At 36.2% G+C, this 25,155-nt stretch overlaps 1 protein-coding gene across 3 annotated transcripts in view; it reads left to right on the forward strand.

Annotated features, from left to right (window-relative positions):
* Window positions 1-25,155, forward strand: part of BMPR1B (bone morphogenetic protein receptor type 1B) — a 729,768-nt gene that overhangs the window by 264,828 nt on the left and 439,785 nt on the right. The gene's annotated exons all lie outside the window — the stretch shown is intronic.

Raw genomic sequence — 25,155 nt, forward strand, 5'->3', positions numbered from 1 at the left:
CCATTTCAGATTGCCTTGCACATGTGCAATATAATAATAGTCTTGGAAGAGTTGCAAAGATGTTCAAAATTCCATTTTGAAGCTTAATCAAATGCCTTGAGGTATTGAATTTGAAAAGTCAAAACTGGTCTTGAAATGGTGTTGAAAAGTCTCTCGAAAATGGATTGTGATCACTGAGAACGTTTTTGCCCCATAGTAAAAAAAAAAAAGGGCTTTTAGTGATGATCTGAATACACAATTGCGGGTGCAGGAAATAGCTGAAAACTCGCTATTGTGATCACATTGAATTAAAAAATGGTCTTTTCTTAAAAAAAGAGAGAGTTGAAAAGGCCCCAGACAATAGATTGTGATCGACCCCATAGCTAAAGTCAATTCTAGAACATCAGTGCACTATTGGGAGCTAGCTGAACATGCCTGGTGAGTCAATGACAAGAGAGAGACAATTGTGTGTAAAACGCCAATCACCAGATGGCACCCAGTAGTGTCCTGCTGCTGCTAAGATATGTTGTGAACTGTAATTGTATAAAAATTAAATGCTCTTTCTTTATTATGTATGTTTAATTTTTTTACTTTGATGTCATGCATCTTGGGGTTAAATCATAGCTGTAAGTATCATTTACAGAGGTAATTTAACTCCTTGACTGCCTTGCGCTATAAGTGTTATAAATAAGTCATTTCTGTTTGAACATACTACCTTCAAAGTCAGATGACTATCACTAAGGCCTCTATTCCTTTTTATGTAAAATTTTTCCTCCTCAATTAAAGCCTTTAATATTTTTTTAAATGGTTTCAATTATATCATCTGTCTTTATGTTTTCTTCCATTATGCTTTTGCTCATGAATTATGCTGCAGACTAAACCTTGACTTATATGAAGAGATATAAAACATATTAATTTATTTGAGGTGTCATATCTGACATACTTTCAGGGTGAATGTGCTGATGATTAATCTTACAAGTATGAGCTGCACCTACACCTTGTACTATCTGCTAATGTAACTATTCTTTCTAACATACTTAATTATGACCTGTTAGATAAGCAATTGTGTTCCATTCAGTATGCTTAATTCAGTAAATTCTTAGTAATATATAGTAATAATATATTATCCTTGAGATATCTGTCTTGATGATTTAAGTGTGCATATTGTAAATGAATAATAATATTATGAGAAATGTTTTATTAATCAACCACAAGTAAAAACATATTGTGTCTGCATGATGCATTTGGCTTTGTTACTTTGCTACATTTGACAAGATGCATATGTTTTCTTCATATACTTATTTTTTGTTGTTTTGTTAAAGTGAAGGTCAAGTCCGGGTGACTTGCTCACACTGTCATGCTGTTTATTAGAAATCATGTTGATGTTCATTCATCATTTTGCGTACATTTCACTCATACTGTCTTTTTTTTACCATTTATTTACCCTCCGTAACACTATTTTCGTCTGCCCGCCATCTAAGTTGCCTTGATTGACAGCAATCGAAGGTCCAATTCTCCAATGTCCGTTCCACCCCCGGGGCGTTCAGCCCCTTTCTGGTCACGTCACTACTAAGTGATGCGCATGCGCAACTTCCTCAACAGTGTCATATGTCATCATGCTAGTTCATGAGACGCGCAAAACGCATACAAAATTTAACGCATGCGCGATTCGGATGGACATACGCATGCGCATTTTCAATGTTAATCTTGTGCACGAGCTTAAGAACAGACGTAGAGAGCATGTGGGGCCGCTCGCTACATCACTACTACTGAATAAGGAAGTGGTGGAGGGGAGGAGTCTGAATGCAAACGGCAAGTTTTCAAATATATAATTTTTTATAAAACCTAATATGTAAAGTGAAAAACAAAGTTAGCGACTAGAATGGTGATAAGTGATTGAACACATTTCAGTATTTCATTAGCCGCAAATTGACCTTCACTTTAAATCAGGACTAGATTACAAGTGGCACACTAACGTTAGTGCGTGCAATGTTGAAATATCCTGGAGCTTTAATTTACTCTAGTATTACAATTTTAAAGTAAACGTGTTCGCTCAAGCATGATCAAATTTAATGCACGTTGGGTTAGGGCGACTGAAGACCTCACGTAAAAAGGTTAGGGATACAATAAAAGTTTCCCCAAACACATCATAAATACATTAAAATAAACTGTTACACTCATATAAACATTATCTGATAAAAAGATATATAAAGTATTTGGTACATGACTATGTATTTGACTGCAAAGGACCATAATATATATATATATATATATATATATATATATATATATATATATATATATATATATATATATATATATTTGTGTGTGTGTGTATAAAATAATAATTCAATGATAATATTTAATAATGTATTTTACTGTTTACAGTAATTATTTAACATTTCAATGTTCTTCGCATACAGGAAAATGTTTTATTTTAAATATATATATATATATATACAGATATATTGTAATATAATAATTAACTATCTGAAGCCTAATTGTGCAAAATTACATTACATTTAAAGGACAGGTTGAACAGCTTGCTATACTCTAATAAATAAAGTATAAAAGAAGGTTTCAGTTTTACTCAAGAGAATTATTCTTTTGAAACAAGTGGTCTATGAGAACTAACCAGGTTGCTACTCAGCCCATGAAAATAATAACAAAACACACACACACACACACACATATATATATATATATATATATATATATATATATACACAGTATCTCACAAAAGTGAGTACACCCTTCACATTTTTGTAAATATTTTATTATATTGTTTCATGTGACAACACTGAAGAAATGACACTTTGCCAACGGTTTAGACATGAATGGCTGTGTGTTGAGTTATTATGAGGGGACAGCAAATATACACTGTTATACAGGCTGTACACTCACTACTTTACATTGTAGCAAAGTGTCATTTCTTCAGTGTTGTCACATGAAACGATATAATAAAATATTTACAAAAATGTGAAGGGTGTACTCACTTTTGTGAGATACTGTATATATATATATATAGTAATACTTTTTAAGTGAAGGGCACTCTCCGGATTTTTGTAGACACAAAAAATGCGCAATTTCCTGTTAGTGGAGCACGGCTATGTGCCGTAATGAGATGTTTTTTGTCTTGAAGAAGGCTCCTAAGAAAGCCGAAACGTCGACTTTGTCTTTTGATGACCTGTTGTTACTCATAATAAAACATTTTTTGTGTCTACAAAAATCCTGAGAGTGCCCTTCACTTAAAAAGTATTACTGAATATGAACTTTAAGGACTGCACCCAGGTGTTTGCTATATAACCAAGGTTGGAGTGATGGGACGCCTGCTAGTTCTATATATATATATATATATATATATATATATATATATCCCAAACAAAGAAAAGAATACAAATACAGCGCTATCTAAAATACAAAATATCTAACATGTACCTAATAAGAAATACAAAGTCACTAACGCCAACAAATCACTATAAATCCAGAAATACAAGAAAACAGTTCAGTCCAAATGTTGCTCACTGAATTCAAAGATGATAAATGTTCTACAAAAATTCTTACAAGAAATAACCTCAATCCTATGAGGTAAGATAAACGTCTTTGGAGAGGAAGTCAGTTTCCAAACCAGCTGCCTTCACTGTCCTGAGTATAGAGCTACTCTATGTATTCATGTTGTCCTTTGATATATTTTAATACATTTTTATCTTTTATCGTCCATCCATTCCCTGCTTGGTTACCTCCTTGGAAGAGATTGATTGATTTAACATGCTTACACCCTGAGAGCTCAGTAATAGCTCATAAAGATGTGAATAAGATTAGAATTACCTATCTCTCTGACAATATAACAGAATTATATTATGTTAATCTTTTTCTCCTGAGGTCAATACTTGTTGATACAACATTTTCAGGTGGAGAAAAGTTAGAAAACAAGGTCTATATCCTTTTCTATTTTAAGTGCATATTTTTTGGGATTTTGTGTCTCTTTGGTGTTATAGTGTTAGAAAGTGTATAATGATTGTTCAAACAAATCCTAAAGGTGAAACTAATAATAATAACAAATGTGACTAATCAGTGGTCATAAATGGAATCACAAAAAATAATTACAAATATATGGTGTCCAAATATGTTTAACTTGTGTGTGCACTTAGATAAATGTTCAGAAAAAAAGCCACGTCCCTTACACTGCGCTGCTCTGGAGGCCACGCCCCCAGAAACACCCTATATTACCTTACAAAACATTGCTTGAGTGACAGAGCGTGGTAAATTATGGGCACTCATGAGCTGACAGTAGGCACAACAAGGAAGCACATCTGATTCTGTGTCCTTACCTGAGGGTCTACGCTGGATAACACAAACCTGAATGACCCGGTGGTGGTTTTCTGAGGGCCCATATCGGAATAAAGAGCTCCAAGTTTTGACCACATCACCTCTGGGACAATCTGTTTTCCTCATATGATAATATTTGTATACCGAACATTTCTCTTTGGGGCCTATTTATCAAGCCGTCAACCGCAAATACGCTGGAATTCACAGCGTAATTGTGGCGAACCTGATTCCCCTTATTTATCAAACCCTACAGACCGTCAAAAGTAGAATTTTGTGACGTAACATATGATCCGCCGGTCAAAGTCCGACACAGATTGATGCTTACGTCACTACAGATGTTCCGAATGCAAATTGGGCACTATATGACTACTTTTGCAAGTTAACAAATTTCTACCAGGTACGCTTGGCACTATTCTGGCCCAGCGTACCTGGTTTTCAATCCGCCGCCCTGGAGGCGGCGGATGCCATAGGAATCAATGGGAGTCTGAAAGCAGCGAAAGCTTATGTTCGCTGCTGCCCGATATCCCATTGATTCCTATAAAGTTATGTTTACACCTAACACTCTAACATATACCCCGAGTCTAAACACCCCTAATCTGCTGCCCCCGACCTCACCGCCACCTACATAATACTTATTAACCCCTAATCTGCCGCCCCGCCACTGCCACCACCTACATTATACTTATTAACCCCTAATCTGCCGACCCCTACTCCGCCACCACCTACAATATGTTATTAACCCATAATCTGCCCCCCTACACCTCCGCCACCTACATTATGTTATTAACCCCTAAACCTAAGTCTAACCCTAACACCACCTAACTTAAATCTAATTTAAATAAATATAAATAAAATTACTATCATTAACTACATTATTCCTATTTAAAACTAAATACTTACCTATAAAACTAAATACTTACCTATAAAATAAACCCTAAGATAGCTACAATATAACTAATAGTTACGTTGTAGCTAGCTTAGTGTTTATTTTTATTTTACAGGCAAGTTTGTATGTATTTTAACTAGGTAGAATAGTTATTAAATAGTTATTAACTATTTAATAACTATCTTGCTAAAATAAAGACAAAAGTACCTGTAAAATAAAACCTAACCTAAGTTACAATTATACCTAACACTACACTATAATTAAATAAATTATCTAAATTAAATACAATTAACTAAATTAAATACAATAACCTAAATTAAATTAAATTGTTTAAAGTACAAAAACAAACAAACACTAAATTACAGAAAATAATAAAAAATTAAAGAAATTTAAACTTATTACACCTAATCTAAGGGCCCTATATAAAAAAAAAAAAAACTAGCCAAAACTAAACTACCAATAGCCCTTAAAAGGGCCTTTTGCGGGGCATTGCCCCAAAGTAATCAGCTCTTTTACCTGTAAAAAAATGCTTCATTGGAACAGCCAATAGGATTGAGCTTGCATTCTATTGGCTGTTCCAATCAGCCAATAGGATTGAAGTTCAATCCTATTGGCTGATTGCATCAGCCAATAGGATTTTTTCTACCTTAATTCCGATTGGCTGTTCCAATCAGCCAATCGGAATCTAAGGGACGCCATCTTGGATGACGACACTTAAAGGAACCTTCATTCGTCGAGTAGTCATCGGCCAAAGAGGATGCTCCGCGTCGGATGTCTTGAAGATGGACCCGCTCCGCGCCGGATGGATGAAGATAGAAGATGCCGTCTGGATGAAGACTTCTGCCGTCTGGAGGACCACTTCTGCCCGGCTTGGATGAAGACTTCTGCCCGTCTGGAGGACCACTTCTGCCCGGCTTGGATGAAGATGTCTCCCAGTAAGTCGATCTTCAGGGGGTTAGTGTTAGTTTTTTTTTATGGTGTATTGGGTGGGTTTTATTTTTAGGTTAGGGCTTTGGGCTGCAAAAGAGCTAACTGCCCTTTTAAGGGCAATGCCCATCCAAATGCCCTTTTCAGGGCAATGGGGAGCTTAGGTTTTTTTTAGTTAGTTCTTTTTTGGCGGGTTGGTTGTGTAGGTGGTGGGTTTTATTGTTGGGGGGTTGTTTGTATTTTTATTTACAGGTAAAAAGAGCTGATTAATTTGGGGCAATGCCCCGCAAAAGGCCCTTTTAAGGGCTATTGGTAGTTTAGTTTAGGCTAGGGTTTTTTTATTTGGGGGGGGGGGGCTTTTTTTATTTTGATAGGGCTATTAGATTAGTTAATTGTATTTAATTTAGATTATTTATTTAATTATAGTGTAGTGTTAGGTGTAATTATAACTTAGGTTAGGTTTTATTTTACAGGTACTTTTGTATTTATTTTAGCTAGGTAGTTATTAAATAGTTAATAACTTTAATAACTATTCTACCTAGTTAAAATAAATACAAACTTGCCTGTAAAATAAAAATAAACCCTAAGCTAGCTACAATGTAACTATTAGTTATATTGTAGCTATCCTAGGGTTTATTTTATAGGTAAGTATTTAGTTTTAAATAGGAATAATGTAGTTAATGATAGTAATTTTATTTATATTTATTTAAATTAGATTTAAGTTAGGGGGTGTTAGGGTTAGACTTAGGTTTAGGGGTTAATAAATTTAATATAGTGGCGGCGACATTGAGGACAGCAGATTAGGGGTTAATAAGTGTTATGTAGGTGGCGGCGGTGTAGGGGGTGCAGATTAGGGGTTAATAACATAATGTAGGTGGCGGCGGTGTAGGGGACTGCAGATTAGGGGTTAATAAGTGTTATGTAGGTGGCGGCAGTGTAGGGGGGCAAATTAGGGGTTAATAACATAATGTAGGTTGGGGGCTGTGTAGGGGCGGCAGATTAGGGGTTAATAAGTATAATGTAGGTGGCGGTGGGCTCTGGGAGCGGTGGTTTAGGGGTTAATAACTTTATTTAGTTGCGGTGGGCTCCGGGAGTGGCGGTTTAGGGGTTAATAACTTTATTTAGTTGCGGCGGGGTCCAGGAGCAGCGGTATAGGGGTAAAACAGTATAGTATAGTGTGGGTGTTTAGTGACATTATACCAATAAAGCTGGGAAAAAGCCGAATAGCAGCAAGATCGATGACTGTTAGTTAACAACAGTCCGCTGCTCATCGCCCCGTACTTGGTGTTCGGCTTTTTGACAGCTTTTTTGGTAACTTTGGAGAACATATTCAGGTCCACGGCAGTGATGTTAGGGGATCCATTACCTTTATTATGTCATTTAAAATAGCTTTTTTTCATACTGAATAAAGTGTTATATTCAGAATATATTTCTTATGAGTCGTACTCATAAGACAATTTAAGAAAGTTTTTTGGCTTTTCATCTCTTCTCTCTCATCTCTGCAGTTACTGTGCCACTTCTTATAGTGCTATGGAATTTTAGGGATTTTAAAGTTAAATTATTTTAATCTATTCTAATCTAGTTCTGTTTTCCTCATGTAAAATATAGTAAAATAAATAATTAGTTATAGGGATACTGAACCCAATTTTTTTCTTTCTTAATTCATATACAGCATGCAATTTTAAGCAACTTTCTAATTTATTCCTGTTATCAATTTTTCTTCATTATCTTGATATCTTTATTTGAAAAAGCAGGAATGTAAGCTTACAAGCCGGCCCATCTTTGGTTCAGCACCTGTGAACAGCTTGCTGATTGGTGGCTAAATGTACCCATCAATCAGCAAGCGCTATCAAGGGTGCTGAACCAAAAATGTGCTAATAGAAGTAAATTAGAAAGTTGCTTAAAATTGCATGCTCTATCTGAATCATGGGAGAAAAAAATGTTGGTTCAGTATCCCTTTAACATTAAAAAAAATATTTTCTAAAATAATTTCAATTTCTAATCAATTAACAGAATTAAATTATAGTAATTAAACAGGTATCCAAATAAACTTAGATGTTTTCAAAAGGCGGTCACTGTTCTGTCTATCTTATAGTCCTATGTTTACTGAATTTTGTTTATTACTGTGTCATTGGTTTTGCTTACTGAAATATTAATAAGCAATTACTTCAGATTTTGTTCTGGAACTAAAAGCCACAAGCTTATTTTAGCAAAGCTATTGTTAAATTTTTTATAAGCATTTCAAGTAATGTTAAAAATAGATGTAATTATATTGAACAAAAATGTTACACATAAACTTAAACCAATTTTCCCACTTTTTTTTGTTGGTGGATTTTCCATAACTATGCCTCATAAAACATGGAGTTATAAACTTGTGAAACGCATCCTGCATAGCAATGACTTCAGAGGTTTTACAACAACAATGTGTTTTTCCAAACTGATTTCTAAATCTGTATATATTTCAGACGCATTTCCATTTAATGGTATTTATGACAAGTGATGTTTGAACTTTTATTGGTGGCCAAAAAAGCCAAACCTTTTAGATATTGCACATAAATCCAGCATTTTAGAACCTCTCCCTTTTTATTATGTGAAATCTCAGATAATTGTTTAAAGTTCTATTTTTGTCAAAGGTGAATTTAACCATTCTTGTTAGTCTAAAATAACTGTGTTCTTTTAAGCATTTTCTGTATTCAAAAATGGCTCCTAAACTACATGTGAAGAGCATAGAGGTTTGGTTTAAAGCACGCGTTCAGCAAGAAGCAGCTGGTATTTCTGAAAGGGCCACAAAAACATAATAAATGTTCAAATTCTACCACAGGAATGAATTCACACTATAACCTTTGTTGTCTGTGCTAAAGAAAGCACTATTTTTGATGGAATGAGTTGAATGACTAAGTTCCAAGAAAAATTGTTTCTGACAGGCATAGTATCAGCAAACTGTCAACTTAACAATATATGTTGTTTTAAATACATTTGTAGCTCATCCAATCCAGTACTAAATATGCACCAGTAATAATATTATAAAGCTGGGACATAGATTATTTTTAAATTATATTTTAAATTGTTGACTTACTTAAATGTTTAGTGCAGTCAGATTAAATCCAGTTACACTGCATGTAGTTCTTTCAAATCTTAATTTCTACAAATGTATATTATTGTCATTGTAGAGCTTCCAAAACCAATAATCTCATGTTATGTAATACTCATAAAGACATTAATAAGTAGATATTCAAGATGTAAACATATGTATGTAACATATAAAGGGAAGTAAGAGTTCCTATTAAGGTTATGGGCCATTTAAAAGTTGTACATAAGTGTACAGAAACAAAGGCACTAACCTTCAATTATGGCTGCTTGCCAGATCTGGGTTTGCTGGAAGCATTTCTACAGCCATTAAAAAGAATGGATTTCCCAGCAGGCTGCAGGGTTTTTGTGGACAAATGAATGCTCTAGAACCAGTGGTTCCTTCAGTGTTTTCAAACAACACAGCTAATATGTCACTGTAGCTTATTTCTTCACATTGATTTTAGTGTTTGTTTATAGTCTGTGAACCAGATCAATGTTCCTCAACTCTAGAATTGTCTTACTTTTTAAAGTGTTTCCCTGCTTGGGACAGCTAAGGTAGTGCTTAAATTATCCCCTGTTTTCAGGTAGGAATGTTTTTTTAAACTAATAAACACTGAATGGCTTAGTGCTGAATGGTTGTCCCTTAAAGGTACAGTCTACAATAGAATTTTTATTGTTTTAAAAGATAGATTATCCCTTTATTACCCATTCCCCAGTTTTGCATAACCAACACTGTTATATTAATATATTTTTTACCTCTGTGATTACCTTGTATCTAAGCATCTTCTGACAGCCCCCTGATCACATAACTTTTTATTTATTATCTATTGACTTGCATTTAGTACTGTGTAGTGCTAAATCTTAAATAACCCCTCGGGCATGAACACAATGTTATCTATATGGTCCACTTGAACTAGCTGTCTATAATGGATTAGAAACAGGCAGAAATTTAGAGGTTTAAATGTTATAAAGTATATTAATATATCAAGGTTGATTGTGCAAAGCTGGGGAATGGGTAGTAAATGCTTAATCTATCTTTTTAAACATTAACAATTTTATTGTAGACCGTCCCTTTCAAGGAAAGCAAAGAAATAATAATGGTCCCTGTAGTAAGAGAAAGGATAGTTAATTTCTAAAAAACATCACGAGGCATAAAATAACGAGGTGTGCCAAACCAGGAAAATTACATAAGAACATTATGCAAGAAGGAAAAAAAGTGGGTGTTGCATTGCAGTCATGTAACAACACATTTAAAACTCCCAGTCTATGTGAAAGACAGAACATTATTGTTGATAGTCCAAACAAGGAATTGTGCAGATTTCTTTAGATCAATGGTCACAATATTTCATATTTTCTCTATGTACAAATCAGTCAAACTCACATACTTAGAAAATGTAAAAAGTGATCATAGTGCAGTATGTTCTAGATGTATTACTTGTGTTCAGTAATTTACTATTCACAAGATTATGCTCATTAGAATTCTCCAGCTGTGATAACTGCCTTGTACAGTAGTGTGCCTTGAATCACTGACAAGCACAACCACCTCCATCCGTTAGCTTTTACAGCATCTAACTTAACAGTAATATCCACTATACAGACATTCACCTTACTAATTTCTTACTAATAGTAACTACTACCTGTTACCCGCTGTCAATGTTACTTGAGCATTCAGGAATAGCTAGCATGACAAAGATAAATCTTTCAAGCATAGCCTAACATTGGTTATTGTGGCTGTTTTATACCCATGTGTCATGGACAGGGTGCCACCACTACACCAATATCACCTTGCCCATTAGGCTCTAAGATGACAAGAGTATCAAGGAGTTAATTTCCCCCATACCCCTATTTCCTAGATCCAATGTACACTTAATTGATTCCCAAATCAATATCACCATAACCAGTATCAATAATGTACCATACAGGGTTAACCAAATGTAACAGTCTATTTACTCCAGGCAGGGCTAAACACCAGCCTCTGCCTCTAATTTTGCCACATACTGCACTACTTGTCCAGCTGTGACAGTGGGAAGAGTGCAAGCATGAAAGAGTTAACAGGACAGGGCTTCCAGCTACAGTGTCCTAATTCCTTTATAGACTATGAGCCGCCCCAATTAACCCCTACATCCTATCTACACCATCCCAAAACTCAATTTTCACAAATATTTACCTCTTGCCACAAGCAGAGATAAAATACAAAGTAACGTCTGCGGCATCACCTGACCACCAAAGTATGATATGGATACAAAATAGCAGATGAAAGGTAATTTATTTCTTGTCTGCATTAGCATGGGGATGAGAACGCTGTCTGCTGGGCACCCTAATTGAAGAACTAGTGTCGATTATCTCCAATGTGCACTTGCCAAAAAACGTTGCCTTGTTTTCACCGTGAAGCTGGTAAGCGCCATTGTATTTTGTACTCACAAGCAGAGATACCTGGGAAGCTGTGAAATCAAGGAGAGTGTGGGCATTAAAGGGTTATCCTCTCAGGGTTTCCAGCTGGCTACATTATCCCAATTCATTTAGGGCCTATGAGCCACCCCAATTAACCCCCAAATCCTACCTTCATTTCCCCAAACTTGAAAATTCACTGCCACCACCCAAAAACCTATAATTCAGGGATTTTTAGGATACCCCTAAATTACAGTTGTGTTAGCACCTAAACAAAACAAATGTACAAAAAGAATACTTTGGTAGTATTCACTGAAGCCATGAATTCAGTTTCTAGAGCACAAATACAGAATTAATTAAATTTGTAGTTTAATCTGAAAAAAATGGTCACAGTACAAAAAATAAATAGATTAAATCAGATGGTGTATAAAAATGGTAATTAAACAATAGACAATAGACACACACACAAAAACAAAACTTAAAATAAAAGGATCAAACTAAACAGAAATCCTAAACTTACAATTTAAAATGTAATTTGTGGAGACTTGCCAATAATCCTTTCAGATCCTTTCAGATGGTATAACCCTTGATGAAAAAAATGCAATAAAGTATGCATGTGTTGCAATCACTCACTACTTTATACACAACCCAAGTCACATGAACTCCCCCAATGAGGTAATTACATAATGCTCAGCTTATACTACCTCAGGCTGATCTGGTTATGTCTGTTGAATATGAGATATTGAGGCCCATTTATCAAGCTCTGAATGGAATCTGCAGGGGGCGGCGAATTTGTCGGATCAGGTCCGCAAGACCTTTGATAATTCGGCCTCATTGGTCCTATAGAAAGAGACTAACACCTTAGTGTGCCCACTACATTTCTCATGACTTTATTACAAAACAATAGACACCAAACACCCTACACCTTAGTTTAGTGGCTGGCATTTCCCAGGTATCCTTTTGGCACTTATCCTTTTCCAGACGTCTTTAGGCTTATTTAGCACCTAAAATACTTCTACGTGGATACTAAAGATGTTTTCTGAGAAGAGTTATGGGCATAATTCATATTACTAAATATTGTGGATAGGGAGTTTTGGCTTCAAGCAGGAGGCATGCTGGGAGAATCACAACTACAGGGAGTGCAGAATTATTAGGCAAGTTGTATTTTTGAGGATTAATTTTATTATTGAACAACAACCATGTTCTCAATGAACCCAAAAAACTCATTAATATCAAAGCTGAATAGTTTTGGAAGTAGTTTTTAGTTTGTTTTTAGTTTTAGCTATTTTAGGGGGATATCTGTGTGTGCAGGTGACTATTACTGTGCATAATTATTAGGCAACTTAACAAAAAACAAATATATACCCATTTCAATTATTTATTTTTACCAGTGAAACCAATATAACATCTCAACATTCACAAATATACATTTCTGACATTCAAAAACAAAACAAAAACAAATCAGTGACCAATATAGCCACCTTTCTTTGCAAGGACACTCAAAAGCCTGCCATCCATGGATTCTGTCAGTGTTTTGATCTGTTCACCATCAACATTGCGTGCAGCAGCAACCACAGCCTCCCAGACACTGTTCAGAGAGGTGTACTGTTTTCCCTCCTTGTAAATCTCACATTTGATGATGGACCACAGGTTCTCAATGGGGTTCAGATCAGGTGAACAAGGAGGCCATGTCATTAGATTTTCTTCTTTTATACCCTTTCTTGCCAGCCACGCTGTGGAGTACTTGGACGCGTGTGATGGAGCATTGTCCTGCATGAAAATCATGTTTTTCTTGAAGGATGCAGACTTCTTCCTGTACCACTGCTTGAAGAAGGTGTCTTCCAGAAACTGGCAGTAGGACTGGGAGTTGAGCTTGACTCCATCCTCAACCCGAAAAGGCCCCACAAGCTCATCTTTGATGATACCAGCCCAAACCAGTACTCCACCTCCACCTTGTTGGCATCTGAGTCGGACTGGAGCTCTCTGCCCTTTACCAATCCAGCCACGGACCCATCCATCTGGCCCATCAAGACTCACTCTCATTTCATCAGTCCATAAAACCTTAGAAAAATCAGTCTTGAGATATTTCTTGGCCCAGTCTTGACGTTTCAGCTTGTGTGTCTTGTTCAGTGGTGGTCGTCTTTCAGCCTTTCTTACCTTGGCCATGTATCTGAGTATTGCACACCTTGTGCTTTTGGGCACTCCAGTGATGTTGCAGCTCTGAAATATGGCCAAACTGGTGGCAAGTGGCATCTTGGCAGCTGCACGCTTGACTTTTCTCAGTTCATGGGCAGTCATTTTGCGCCTTGGTTTTTCCACACGCTTCTTGCGACCCTGTTGACTATTTTGAATGAAACGCTTGATTGTTCGATGATCATGCTTCAGAAGCTTTGCAATTTTAAGAGTGCTGCATCCCTCTGCAAGATATCTCACTATTTTTGACTTTTCTGAGCCTGTCAAGTCCTTCTTTTGACCCATTTTGCCAAAGGAAAGGAAGTTGCCTAATAATTATGCACACCTGATATAGGGTGTTGATGTCATTAGACCACACCCCTTCTCATTACAGAGATGCACATCACCTAATATGCTTAATTGGTAGTAGGCTTTCGAGCCTATACAGCTTGGAGTAAGACAACATGCATAAAGAGGATGATGTGGTCAAAATACTCATTTGCCTAATAATTCTGCACTCCCTGTAAGGGGAATATTTATCAAAGCATCAATCTCTGTGCATTTGCTGGCGTCAATACGCTCACCAGACATCGCTGTCACGGATCTGCATACGATGACCTTATTTATAAAAAAATTCAGTCAAAAACACGCGCGTCAAGTACGACGTGATGAGCAGCGGACTGAAGATAAATAAGAGTCATTGATGTTGTGGATATTTTGTTTTTTCCAAATTTATACCATTTCATTAATGTCCATGAACAAGCACATTTCTCTAAAGCTAATCTTATTTTTCATCTGTTAATGTCCAAGAAATAGCTAGATGTATACCCGAACAAACTATAATATCTCACAAAAAGTTCTGATATATAATATTTTCACATAAATTAATGTGTATTTGTATTTCTAGAATTCACAATATGCCTATCTCATTTTTTTATTTTTTAAAATGATTATTAATGCTAGATTTGTACATATATCTTTGCACATACTTGTGTGTGTATATATATATACTGTGTGTATATATATATATATATATATATATATATACTTTTATATATATATATATATATATATATATATATATATATATATACTGTATGTGTTTTATCGGACATCTTTTGCAAACATATTTACATGTCCCTAAATTCTTTTTTTTTTGTTCTAAACAATGTTGTCTTTCATATCTCCGTGTTTATTTATACCACTATATGTAAATAGTTTAAATATATTATTATTCTGAGCAGGAATAATTGCGAGTATAACATGTCATCAGGGTATCATATGCATTTATTTGCAATCAATGGATATATTAAGAGCTGGGCCAGTTTCCTCTCTGCACCTGTGTAACCCTTTTTGATTGCAGTGATTTTTAAACACCACCCTTACACAGGTGTTATAAAATCGGTTGGCATATAAGATGACATTTCTTAAAGTAAAGGTAAACTTTGGTGAATGAAAGTCCGTTTTTTAAAAATACTATTAAAAAAATGGGCACTTTCATTCATCAAAGTTTACAAAGCAGCCGTTTAGTTAAAAAAATTACCTTTTTTTCTTTTCACTGCTACAGCAGCTTCCCCCACCTAGAGATTCTCTATTCACACGTCAGCAATGACTAATCTGGCTTCCTCCAATCAAAGCATGGCCTCAGGCAATGACTACCCTGGGGGGGGGGAGCTGTGATTGGAGGAAACAGGATTAGTCATTGCTGACGTGTGAATAGAGGATCTCTAGGTGGGGGAAGCTGCTGTAGCAGTGAAAAGAAAAAAAGGTGATTTTTTTTAACAAACCGGCTGCTTTGTAAACTTTGATGAATGAAAGTGCCCCTGTTTTTAATAGTATTTTTTAAAAAACGGGCTTTCATTCACCAAAGTTTACCTTCACTTTAATGAAAATGAAATTTAAGAGAAGGAAGAAAAACACAGTTAGTTATATTAACCCCTTAAAAGCTTGTATGAAAATATCCTACATTTTGCATGACACCATAGATTCTGATTTATAGAAAAAAAAAATAGAAAATCCATTCCTTTGCGTGAAACCATGACAAGCCATACTTATAAATGTAAGAGTAGCACCATAGTTGGGCATCATTTTACACTAAATGATCACTTCAGTCATATTGTAAAAATCAGTATGGTTAAATTAAGCATCAAGTACACCCAGTTCTAGTGAACTGCTTGTGCAATGCCACCCCCTGCGGATTCGCGGCCCGAAGGCTCACATGGAAACAGGGGTAAACTGCCCAATTCGGGCCATGATATATCAGCCCCTATGTTTAAGATGTTCATGCACGTTTACATAAGCAGGAGCAAGCAGGAGTCTGTAATCTGTCTTTTCATATGTAGGAAAGGAGGGAGGGGGTAGTGTCAGCTCTTACTGCTTCCCCAGCTCCTTTCACTGTTTGCCCCAGCCTAACCTCATCAACAGTGCCAAACTGGAAGCTTCTAAGAAAGTTTTTAAAAGGTTTTATACTGGATTTTTAGATCAGTATTTGTGCATATTCTTCTTTATAGTAGGGCATATTACATACACTTATATGAAAATTGATGCACACTGTCCCTTTGAAAGTGTCAAACAATAGGAATAGGAACCACAGGGATAGTAAGCCATGTAGCAAATACTAGGCTGATAGTTACATTAAATGGCAGCCCCTTTAATAAATTGGAATGCCATCAACATCTCCTTATTTACTATGCTTTTATGCCTAGGGGAACTTTTTTTAAAAGAAACATATTTAAAATGTTTGTGTTGCTTCAACAGTAAACTAGTGTAGTTATCAGACTATTTATTATAGTAATCTTTAAAGGGACAGTTCACCCAAAAACTTTCTCCCCTTTAAATTAATCCCATTGATCCTTTTTACCTGCTAGAGTGTATTAAATTGGTTGCAAGTATCTCCTTTACTCATATTTCAGCATTTGAAATAGCTGATTTAGCTTGTGGTTTCCCAACCTATACTGAAAGTTTTTATACTGGCGTATATACTATTGACAAGCCTAAGTAAACACAATCAGCAGAAGGAATTAAACTCACAGTGGGGGGCAGGATAGTTAAGTAATAAAATGATAATTTTCCATTGTTCTCTCTATGTATTGAGCTTTGGTGTTCCAGACAAATATAAGATAAGGAAGCAAGTTTGTGTACACAAAGTGATAACATAATGAGATCTGATATTACCTGAAGCCCAACCCATTGTAATAGGCTGTGGTTTCAAAGCACAAAATCAGCTACTTCATATACACAAATAAACCCGAAAATGCAATTTCTCAAATATTTTATACTCTGCAGTTGATATAACAAGTAATTTAAAATACATTTATAGAAAAACAATTTTACAGTGTACTGTCCCTTTAAGGTAATGCTGGAGTGACATCAGAAAGTAATTCTGCTATTAAAATCTGGAGCAGAGTTTATGTAGTTAGAGCCTTTTATAGGAACGTCAGAACAGAACACATGCCTAGATTACGAGTGGCGTGCAAACTGTAGCGCATGGGCGATATGTTTTTTTTCCGACTCCCTAGAGCATCTTGAGCCTCTCTAGCCTCAACAGTCCTTATGTTATTAAAAAATATTTAATAACATAAGGACTGGTGAGGCTGAAGACGCTCTAGGGAACGGGAAAAAAACAAAGCGCACTTGCGCTACAGTTTTCGCGCTACTTGTTATCTAGGCGACAGTGTTTTAAACCAGTGCCAGTAGAACACTGTTTTAATTCAGTATTTTTTTTATCTCATATATGATGTCCTCATTGATTTTACTACTGATTGCATATTGTGTTTTATTAATACATTGTAGATTATATCAATATCAGATAAGATTCCTTTGATACTGTTATGAATTTACATTTGCTAAACATAAAAGTAAGTATTCCCTGATTTTTGAGCTTTTGAAGAACCTAAATATTGGCTTCAACAAACATTTTTGTAAACTGAGTATTTTTATTAAATTATATATGGTAGATAATACGGAACTATACAGATAAAATGGCCTAAGGTAATAGACTTTCTCCAAGAATAAAAGGTTCAGCATTTCACCAGCATAATTTTGCATTCAACTTCTTAGACTATATTCATAAATCTGTCTCTTTTATGTATTGGAATGTGGTTTAACTGTGTTAGAGATAAATGGACTTCACCAAATTCACCAAAAAAGAAATCACAATTACACTACACAGCATTGTAAATATAGATAGAGTCAAAGTGTGGTGACTATAAGATGATAAGGTTGCTGCCTGGGCAATATTATTATGGCATATCTGGTATATCTAAGTCACAAATCATTGGCCCAGATTACAAGTTTTGCTTTAGAGGCTATGCGGTACTAACGAGCAGTTTTGTCTCACCGCTCACTTACCTGCAGCGGTGGTATTACGAGTTTTCAGAAACCCGTCGTTAAAAGACAAGAAGTGAACGTTGAGCAAAATTTTGCTCATTACCGCACTCCAATACCAGCGCTGCTTAAGTCAGCGGTTAGCTGGTCGTACGTGCTTGTGCACAATTTCCCCATAGGAATCAACGGGGAGAGCAAAAAAGCAGCGTAAAACTCACTAACGCAGCCCCATTGATTTCTATTGGGAAATAAAAGTTATGTTTACACCTAACGCCCTAACATAAACCCCGAGTCAAAACACCCCTAATCTTACACGTATTAACCCCTAATCTGCTGCCCCAACATTGTTGCCACCTACATTATATTTATTAACCTCTAATCTGCCGCTCCAGACACCGCCACCATCTACATTATATGTATTAACCCCTAATCTGCTGCCCCCAACATCGCCGGCACCTACATACTATTTATTAACCCCTAATCTGCCGCCCCCAACGTCGCCGCCACTATATTAAAGTTATTTACCCCTAAACCTAAGTCTAACCCTAACCCTAACACCCCCTAACTTAAATATAATTTCAATAAATCTAAATACATATTACTATCATTAACTAAATTATTCCTATTTAAAACTAAATACTTGCCTGTAAAATAAACCCTAAGATAGCTACAATGTAACAATTAGTTACATAACTACTGACTTTTAAATGAGTTAGGACTCTTGACTCTAGGGTGTACCACTCACTTTTTGGCCTTCCAAGACAGCGCTATGGAAGTCCCATAGAAAAAAGACTTTACAAAGTTTACGTAAGTCATTTTGCGGTACCTGCTAGAGTGTATTAAATTGGTTGCAAGTATCTCCTTTACTCATATCTCCTTTACTCATATTTCAGCATTTGAAATAGCTGATTTAGCTTGTGGTTTCCCAACCTATACTGAAAGTTTTTATACTGGCGTATATACTATTGACAAGCCTAAGTAAACACAATCAGCAGAAGGAATTAAACTCACAGTGGGGGGCAGGATAGTTAAGTAATAAAATGATAATTTTCCATTGTTCTCTCTATGTATTGAGCTTTGGTGTTCCAGACAAATATAAGATAAGGAAGCAAGTTTGTGTACACAAAGTGATAACATAATGAGATCTGATATTACCTGAAGCCCAACCCATTGTAATAGGCTGTGGTTTCAAAGCACAAAATCAGCTACTTCATATACACAAATAAACCCGAAAATGCAATTTCTCAAATATTTTATACTCTGCAGTTGATATAACAAGTAATTTAAAATACATTTATAGAAAAACAATTTTACAGTGTACTGTCCCTTTAAGGTAATGCTGGAGTGACATCAGAAAGTAATTCTGCTATTAAAATCTGGAGCAGAGTTTATGTAGTTAGAGCCTTTTATAGGAACGTCAGAACAGAACACATGCCTAGATTACGAGTGGCGTGCAAACTGTAGCGCATGGGCGATATGTTTTTTTTCCGACTCCCTAGAGCATCTTGAGCCTCTCTAGCCTCAACAGTCCTTATGTTATTAAAAAATATTTAATAACATAAGGACTGGTGAGGCTGAAGACGCTCTAGGGAACGGGAAAAAAACAAAGCGCACTTGCGCTACAGTTTTCGCGCTACTTGTTATCTAGGCGACAGTGTTTTAAACCAGTGCCAGTAGAACACTGTTTTAATTCAGTATTTTTTTTATCTCATATATGATGTCCTCATTGATTTTACTACTGATTGCATATTGTGTTTTATTAATACATTGTAGATTATATCAATATCAGATAAGATTCCTTTGATACTGTTATGAATTTACATTTGCTAAACATAAAAGTAAGTATTCCCTGATTTTTGAGCTTTTGAAGAACCTAAATATTGGCTTCAACAAACATTTTTGTAAACTGAGTATTTTTATTAAATTATATATGGTAGATAATACGGAACTATACAGATAAAATGGCCTAAGGTAATAGACTTTCTCCAAGAATAAAAGGTTCAGCATTTCACCAGCATAATTTTGCATTCAACTTCTTAGACTATATTCATAAATCTGTCTCTTTTATGTATTGGAATGTGGTTTAACTGTGTTAGAGATAAATGGACTTCACCAAATTCACCAAAAAAGAAATCACAATTACACTACACAGCATTGTAAATATAGATAGAGTCAAAGTGTGGTGACTATAAGATGATAAGGTTGCTGCCTGGGCAATATTATTATGGCATATCTGGTATATCTAAGTCACAAATCATTGGCCCAGATTACAAGTTTTGCTTTAGAGGCTATGCGGTACTAACGAGCAGTTTTGTCTCACCGCTCACTTACCTGCAGCGGTGGTATTACGAGTTTTCAGAAACCCGTCGTTAAAAGACAAGAAGTGAACGTTGAGCAAAATTTTGCTCATTACCGCACTCCAATACCAGCGCTGCTTAAGTCAGCGGTTAGCTGGTCGTACGTGCTTGTGCACAATTTCCCCATAGGAATCAACGGGGAGAGCAAAAAAGCAGCGTAAAACTCACTAACGCAGCCCCATTGATTTCTATTGGGAAATAAAAGTTATGTTTACACCTAACGCCCTAACATAAACCCCGAGTCAAAACACCCCTAATCTTACACGTATTAACCCCTAATCTGCTGCCCCAACATCGTTGCCACCTACATTATATTTATTAACCTCTAATCTGCCGCTCCAGACACCGCCACCATCTACATTATATGTATTAACCCCTAATCTGCTGCCCCCAACATCGCCGGCACCTATATACTATTTATTAACCCCTAATCTGCCGCCCCCAACGTCGCCGCCACTATATTAAAGTTATTTACCCCTAAACCTAAGTCTAACCCTAACCCTAACACCCCCTAACTTAAATATAATTTCAATAAATCTAAATACATATTACTATCATTAACTAAATTATTCCTATTTAAAACTAAATACTTGCCTGTAAAATAAACCCTAAGATAGCTACAATGTAACAATTAGTTACATAACTACTGACTTTTAAATGAGTTAGGACTCTTGACTCTAGGGTGTACCACTCACTTTTTGGCCTTCCAAGACAGCGCTATGGAAGTCCCATAGAAAAAAGACTTTACAAAGTTTACGTAAGTCATTTTGCGGTAAGGCCAAAGAAGTGTGCGGTGACCCTAAACCTTCAAGACTCGTAATACCAGCGGGCTTTTTTCACCCTAACGCACAACTCGTAATCTAGCTGAATGTTTGTAATATAAAATAAATACAGAAATAAAGGTCCAAATTACAAGTTGAAAGTAAACACGACCGCACATGCACAAACTAAATTTGTACTCTTCGGAATAGCATGACTGAAGAAATTGTGTAAAGGTTTAGGTCTAAAAAGAAAAGTTGCATTAAACACAACATAAATACATTAAAATAAAGTGTTACGCTCATATATACAATATCTAATAAAAGTTATTACTATAAATATATATATTTTTACATCATCAGTTGCTGCCTAACATAACTTCTCCATCTGTGGTATGTGGTATGTTAAAATATCCACTACGCCGATTCCATGTAATTACCAGAGTTTTGATGTTTGACCCTCCATGCATTTGTTACTAAATATCACCTAGATTACGAGTTTTGCGCTAAACAGGGTGCGAAACTAACGCCAAAAAAGTTGCGTTATTTCACCCTCCATAGCACTGCCATTGCAAGTTACTGAAAAGGCTCCTTGTTCATGCGATTTGGTGGCGATAAGCTCCATACCGCACAAAATACAAGGGCTGCTTTGACGTGCTCATGCACGCTTTCCCCCAAAGACATTAATGGGGAGAGAGTGTTAGAAAAAAAACTAACACCTGCGATCGCGGAATGAAAATTCTCTGTAACGCAACCCCATTCATGTCTATGGGGGAAAAAAAAGTTAAGTTTAAACCTAACACCCTAACATAAACCCCAAATCTTAACACCCCTAATCTGCTGCCCCCGACATCGCCGACAACTAAATAAAGTTATTAACCCCTAATCTGCCGCTCCCGACATCGCTGACACTATAATAAAGTTATTAACATTTCCATTAAATAAACCTATTAACCCCTAAACCGCTGGCCCCCACATCGCAAAACACTAAATTAAACTATTAACCCCTAAACCTAACATCGCCTAACTTTAAATTAAAATTACGATATAACTATCTTTAAATAAATAAAAACTTACCTGTAAAATAAAAATAAACCTACCATTAAACTATAAATTAACCTAACATTACTATTCTAATAAAATAAAATACTACCAATTAAAATGGGCTATTGGTAGTTTATTGTAGGCTATGGGGTGTTTTTATATTGGGGGGGGGTTATTTTATAGGGCTATTAGATTAGGTGTAATTGTTTTTATTTTTGATAATTCTTATTTTTGATAAAGCTTAGTGTTTATTATTTTTTGTAATTTTAGATATTTAATTTTTTTTCATAGTGTTTTTAAATTTGTAATTTATATATTTTAATTGGTAGTATTTTTTATTTTATTAGAATAGTAATGCTAGGTTAATTTATAGTTTAATGGTAGTTTTTTTTTGTTTTCACAGGTCAGTTTTTTATTTATTTAAGGTTAGTTATATTGTAAGTTTAATTTAAAGTTAGGGGGGTGTTAGGTTTAGGGGTTAATAGTTTAATTTAGTGTTTTGCAATGTGAGGGGCCGGTGGTTTAGGGGTTAATAGGTATATTTAGTGGCCGAGATGTGGGAGGCCGGAGGTTTAGGGGTTAATAGGTTTATTTAGTTGCAGCAATGTGGGAGGCCGAAGGTTTAGGGGTTAATAATGTTATTATAATGGCAGTGATGTCGGGGACTGGCGGAATAGGGGTAATAACTTTATTATAGTGGCAGTGATGTCAGCGAGACGTGGAATAGGGGTTCATATTTTTTATTAGTGTCGGCGATGTCGGAAGCGGCTGATTAGGGGTTAACCCCTTAATGACCACAACACTTTTCCATTTTCTGTCCGTTTGGTACCAAGGCTATTTTTACATTTTTGCTGTGTTTGTGCTTAGCTGTAATTTTCCTCTTACTCATTTACTGTACCCACACAAATTATATACAGTTTTTGTCACCATTAAATGGACTTTCTAAACATACCATTATTTTCATCATATCTTATAATTTACTATAACATTTTTTTATAAAATATGATGAAAAAATGGAAGAAAACACACTTTTTCTAACTTTAACCCCAAAATCTTTTGTCCTGAGTTTAGAAATACCCAAATGTTCTTTCCTTTTCTCGCAAGTTATAGGGCAATAAATACAAGTAGCACTTTGCTATTTCCAAACCACTTTTTTTCAAAATTAGCGATAGTTACATTGGGACACTGATATATTTCAGGAATCCCTGAATATCCCTTGACATGTATATATTTTTTTTTAGGAGACATTCCAAAGTATTGATCTAGGCCCCCCCAGTACGCGCCCCCGGCTACCCCCGCCCTCTCCGCATCACAAGGCCCATCGATGGCCACCACCCACCTCCCACACCGGCTCCCACCCACCAACGATACCGGCCATCGATGTCCGGTGCAGAGAGGGCCACAGAGTGGCTCTCTCTGCATCGGATGGCCAAGGACTGTTATTGCTGGATGTCTCGATATTGAGGCATCACTGCAATAACCGGAAAGCGTCTGGAAGCGATTAGGATCGCTTCCATCGCTTTCCCAGACCGACGACGTACAGGGTACGTCCTCGGTCATTAACTGTATTTTTTTTGAGGACGTACCCTGCACGTCGTCGGTCATTAAGGGGTTAATAAATGTATTTAATAGTCACGATGTGGGTGGGCAGCAGATTAGGAGTTAATAGGTTTAATATAGTGTTTGCAATGCAGGAGGGCAGTGGTTTAAGAGTTAATAGGTAGTTTATGGGTGTTAGTGTACTTTGTAATAGTTTAGTTATGAGTTTTGTGAAACATTTTTGTGGCGTAAAACTCATAACTACTGCTTTCAGATGGCGGTATGGATCGTGTCGGTATAGGCTGTAACGCAAGCTTTTTAGCCTCACCGCACAACCTGTAATACCAGCGCTATGAAAATCCCACACAAAATGTAATTTTTTTTAGTGCAGAATGGACGTTGCGTTACAGGCTAAAATGCTTGCAATACAGCTATACCGACACGACTCGCAATAGCTGCGTTACTGCTTTTACGCTGAAATTGCCATTTTTTCAGCGTTAAAAGCTGTAACGCAAAACTCATAATTTACCTGCTTGTAAATTATTCTTGGTGCGTTTTTTTTCTTATCGCCAGAGGAGATCAGAGTGGTGTTTCTTTCTCTTCATTTTTTTTTTTTTGTTACTATTATAAAATCTATTTGAACCTTATTTACATTTACAAATTAAAAGAAAAAGTAATCAATAAAAACTTAGAGCTAGAAAGTTTACTTGTGGAGAATGTAGCTTAATAGTGAATAAATATTATGGGGCATATGTATCAAGGTCTGGCGGACCTGATCCGACACTGCGGATCAGGTTCGCCAGACCTCGCTGAATACGGCGAGCGTATATTCAGCATTGCACCAGCAGCTCACAAGAGCTGCTGGTGCAACGCCGCCCCCTGCAGACTCGCGGCCAATCAGCCGCCAGCAGGGGGTGTCAATCAACCCGATCGTACTCGATCGGGTTGTATTGTGGCGATGTCTGTCCGCTTGCTCAGAGCAGACGGACAGGTTATGGAGCAGCGGTCTTTGTGACCGCTGCTTCATAACTGCTGTTTCTGGCGAGCCTGCAGGCTCGCCAGAAACACGGGGCATCAAGCTCCATTCAGAGCTTGATACATATGCCCCAAAGCCTCTTTAATTTATGTCTTTTAAGATGTTACCTGTGGTTTAAAACAGAAATAAATTGCACCCGTCCTTTAGGATTTCATCCAAAAAAGGATCCAATTTTAATATTTCTAGTTTTTTATTTATAATCCTTTTTATTGCACCAAATTGCCTACTATATCCTGTACTATACTTCTCTTTTGTTTTCTTTTAATCTTAATTTATTATCTAGAAGTTGTTGTCTATCTATAGGCCCATCATAAAATCCTTTTTATTATATCCACGTTTCACTGT

Source organism: Bombina bombina, chromosome 2 (genome assembly GCF_027579735.1).
Source record: "Bombina bombina isolate aBomBom1 chromosome 2, aBomBom1.pri, whole genome shotgun sequence".
NCBI lineage: Eukaryota > Metazoa > Chordata > Amphibia > Anura > Bombinatoridae > Bombina > Bombina bombina.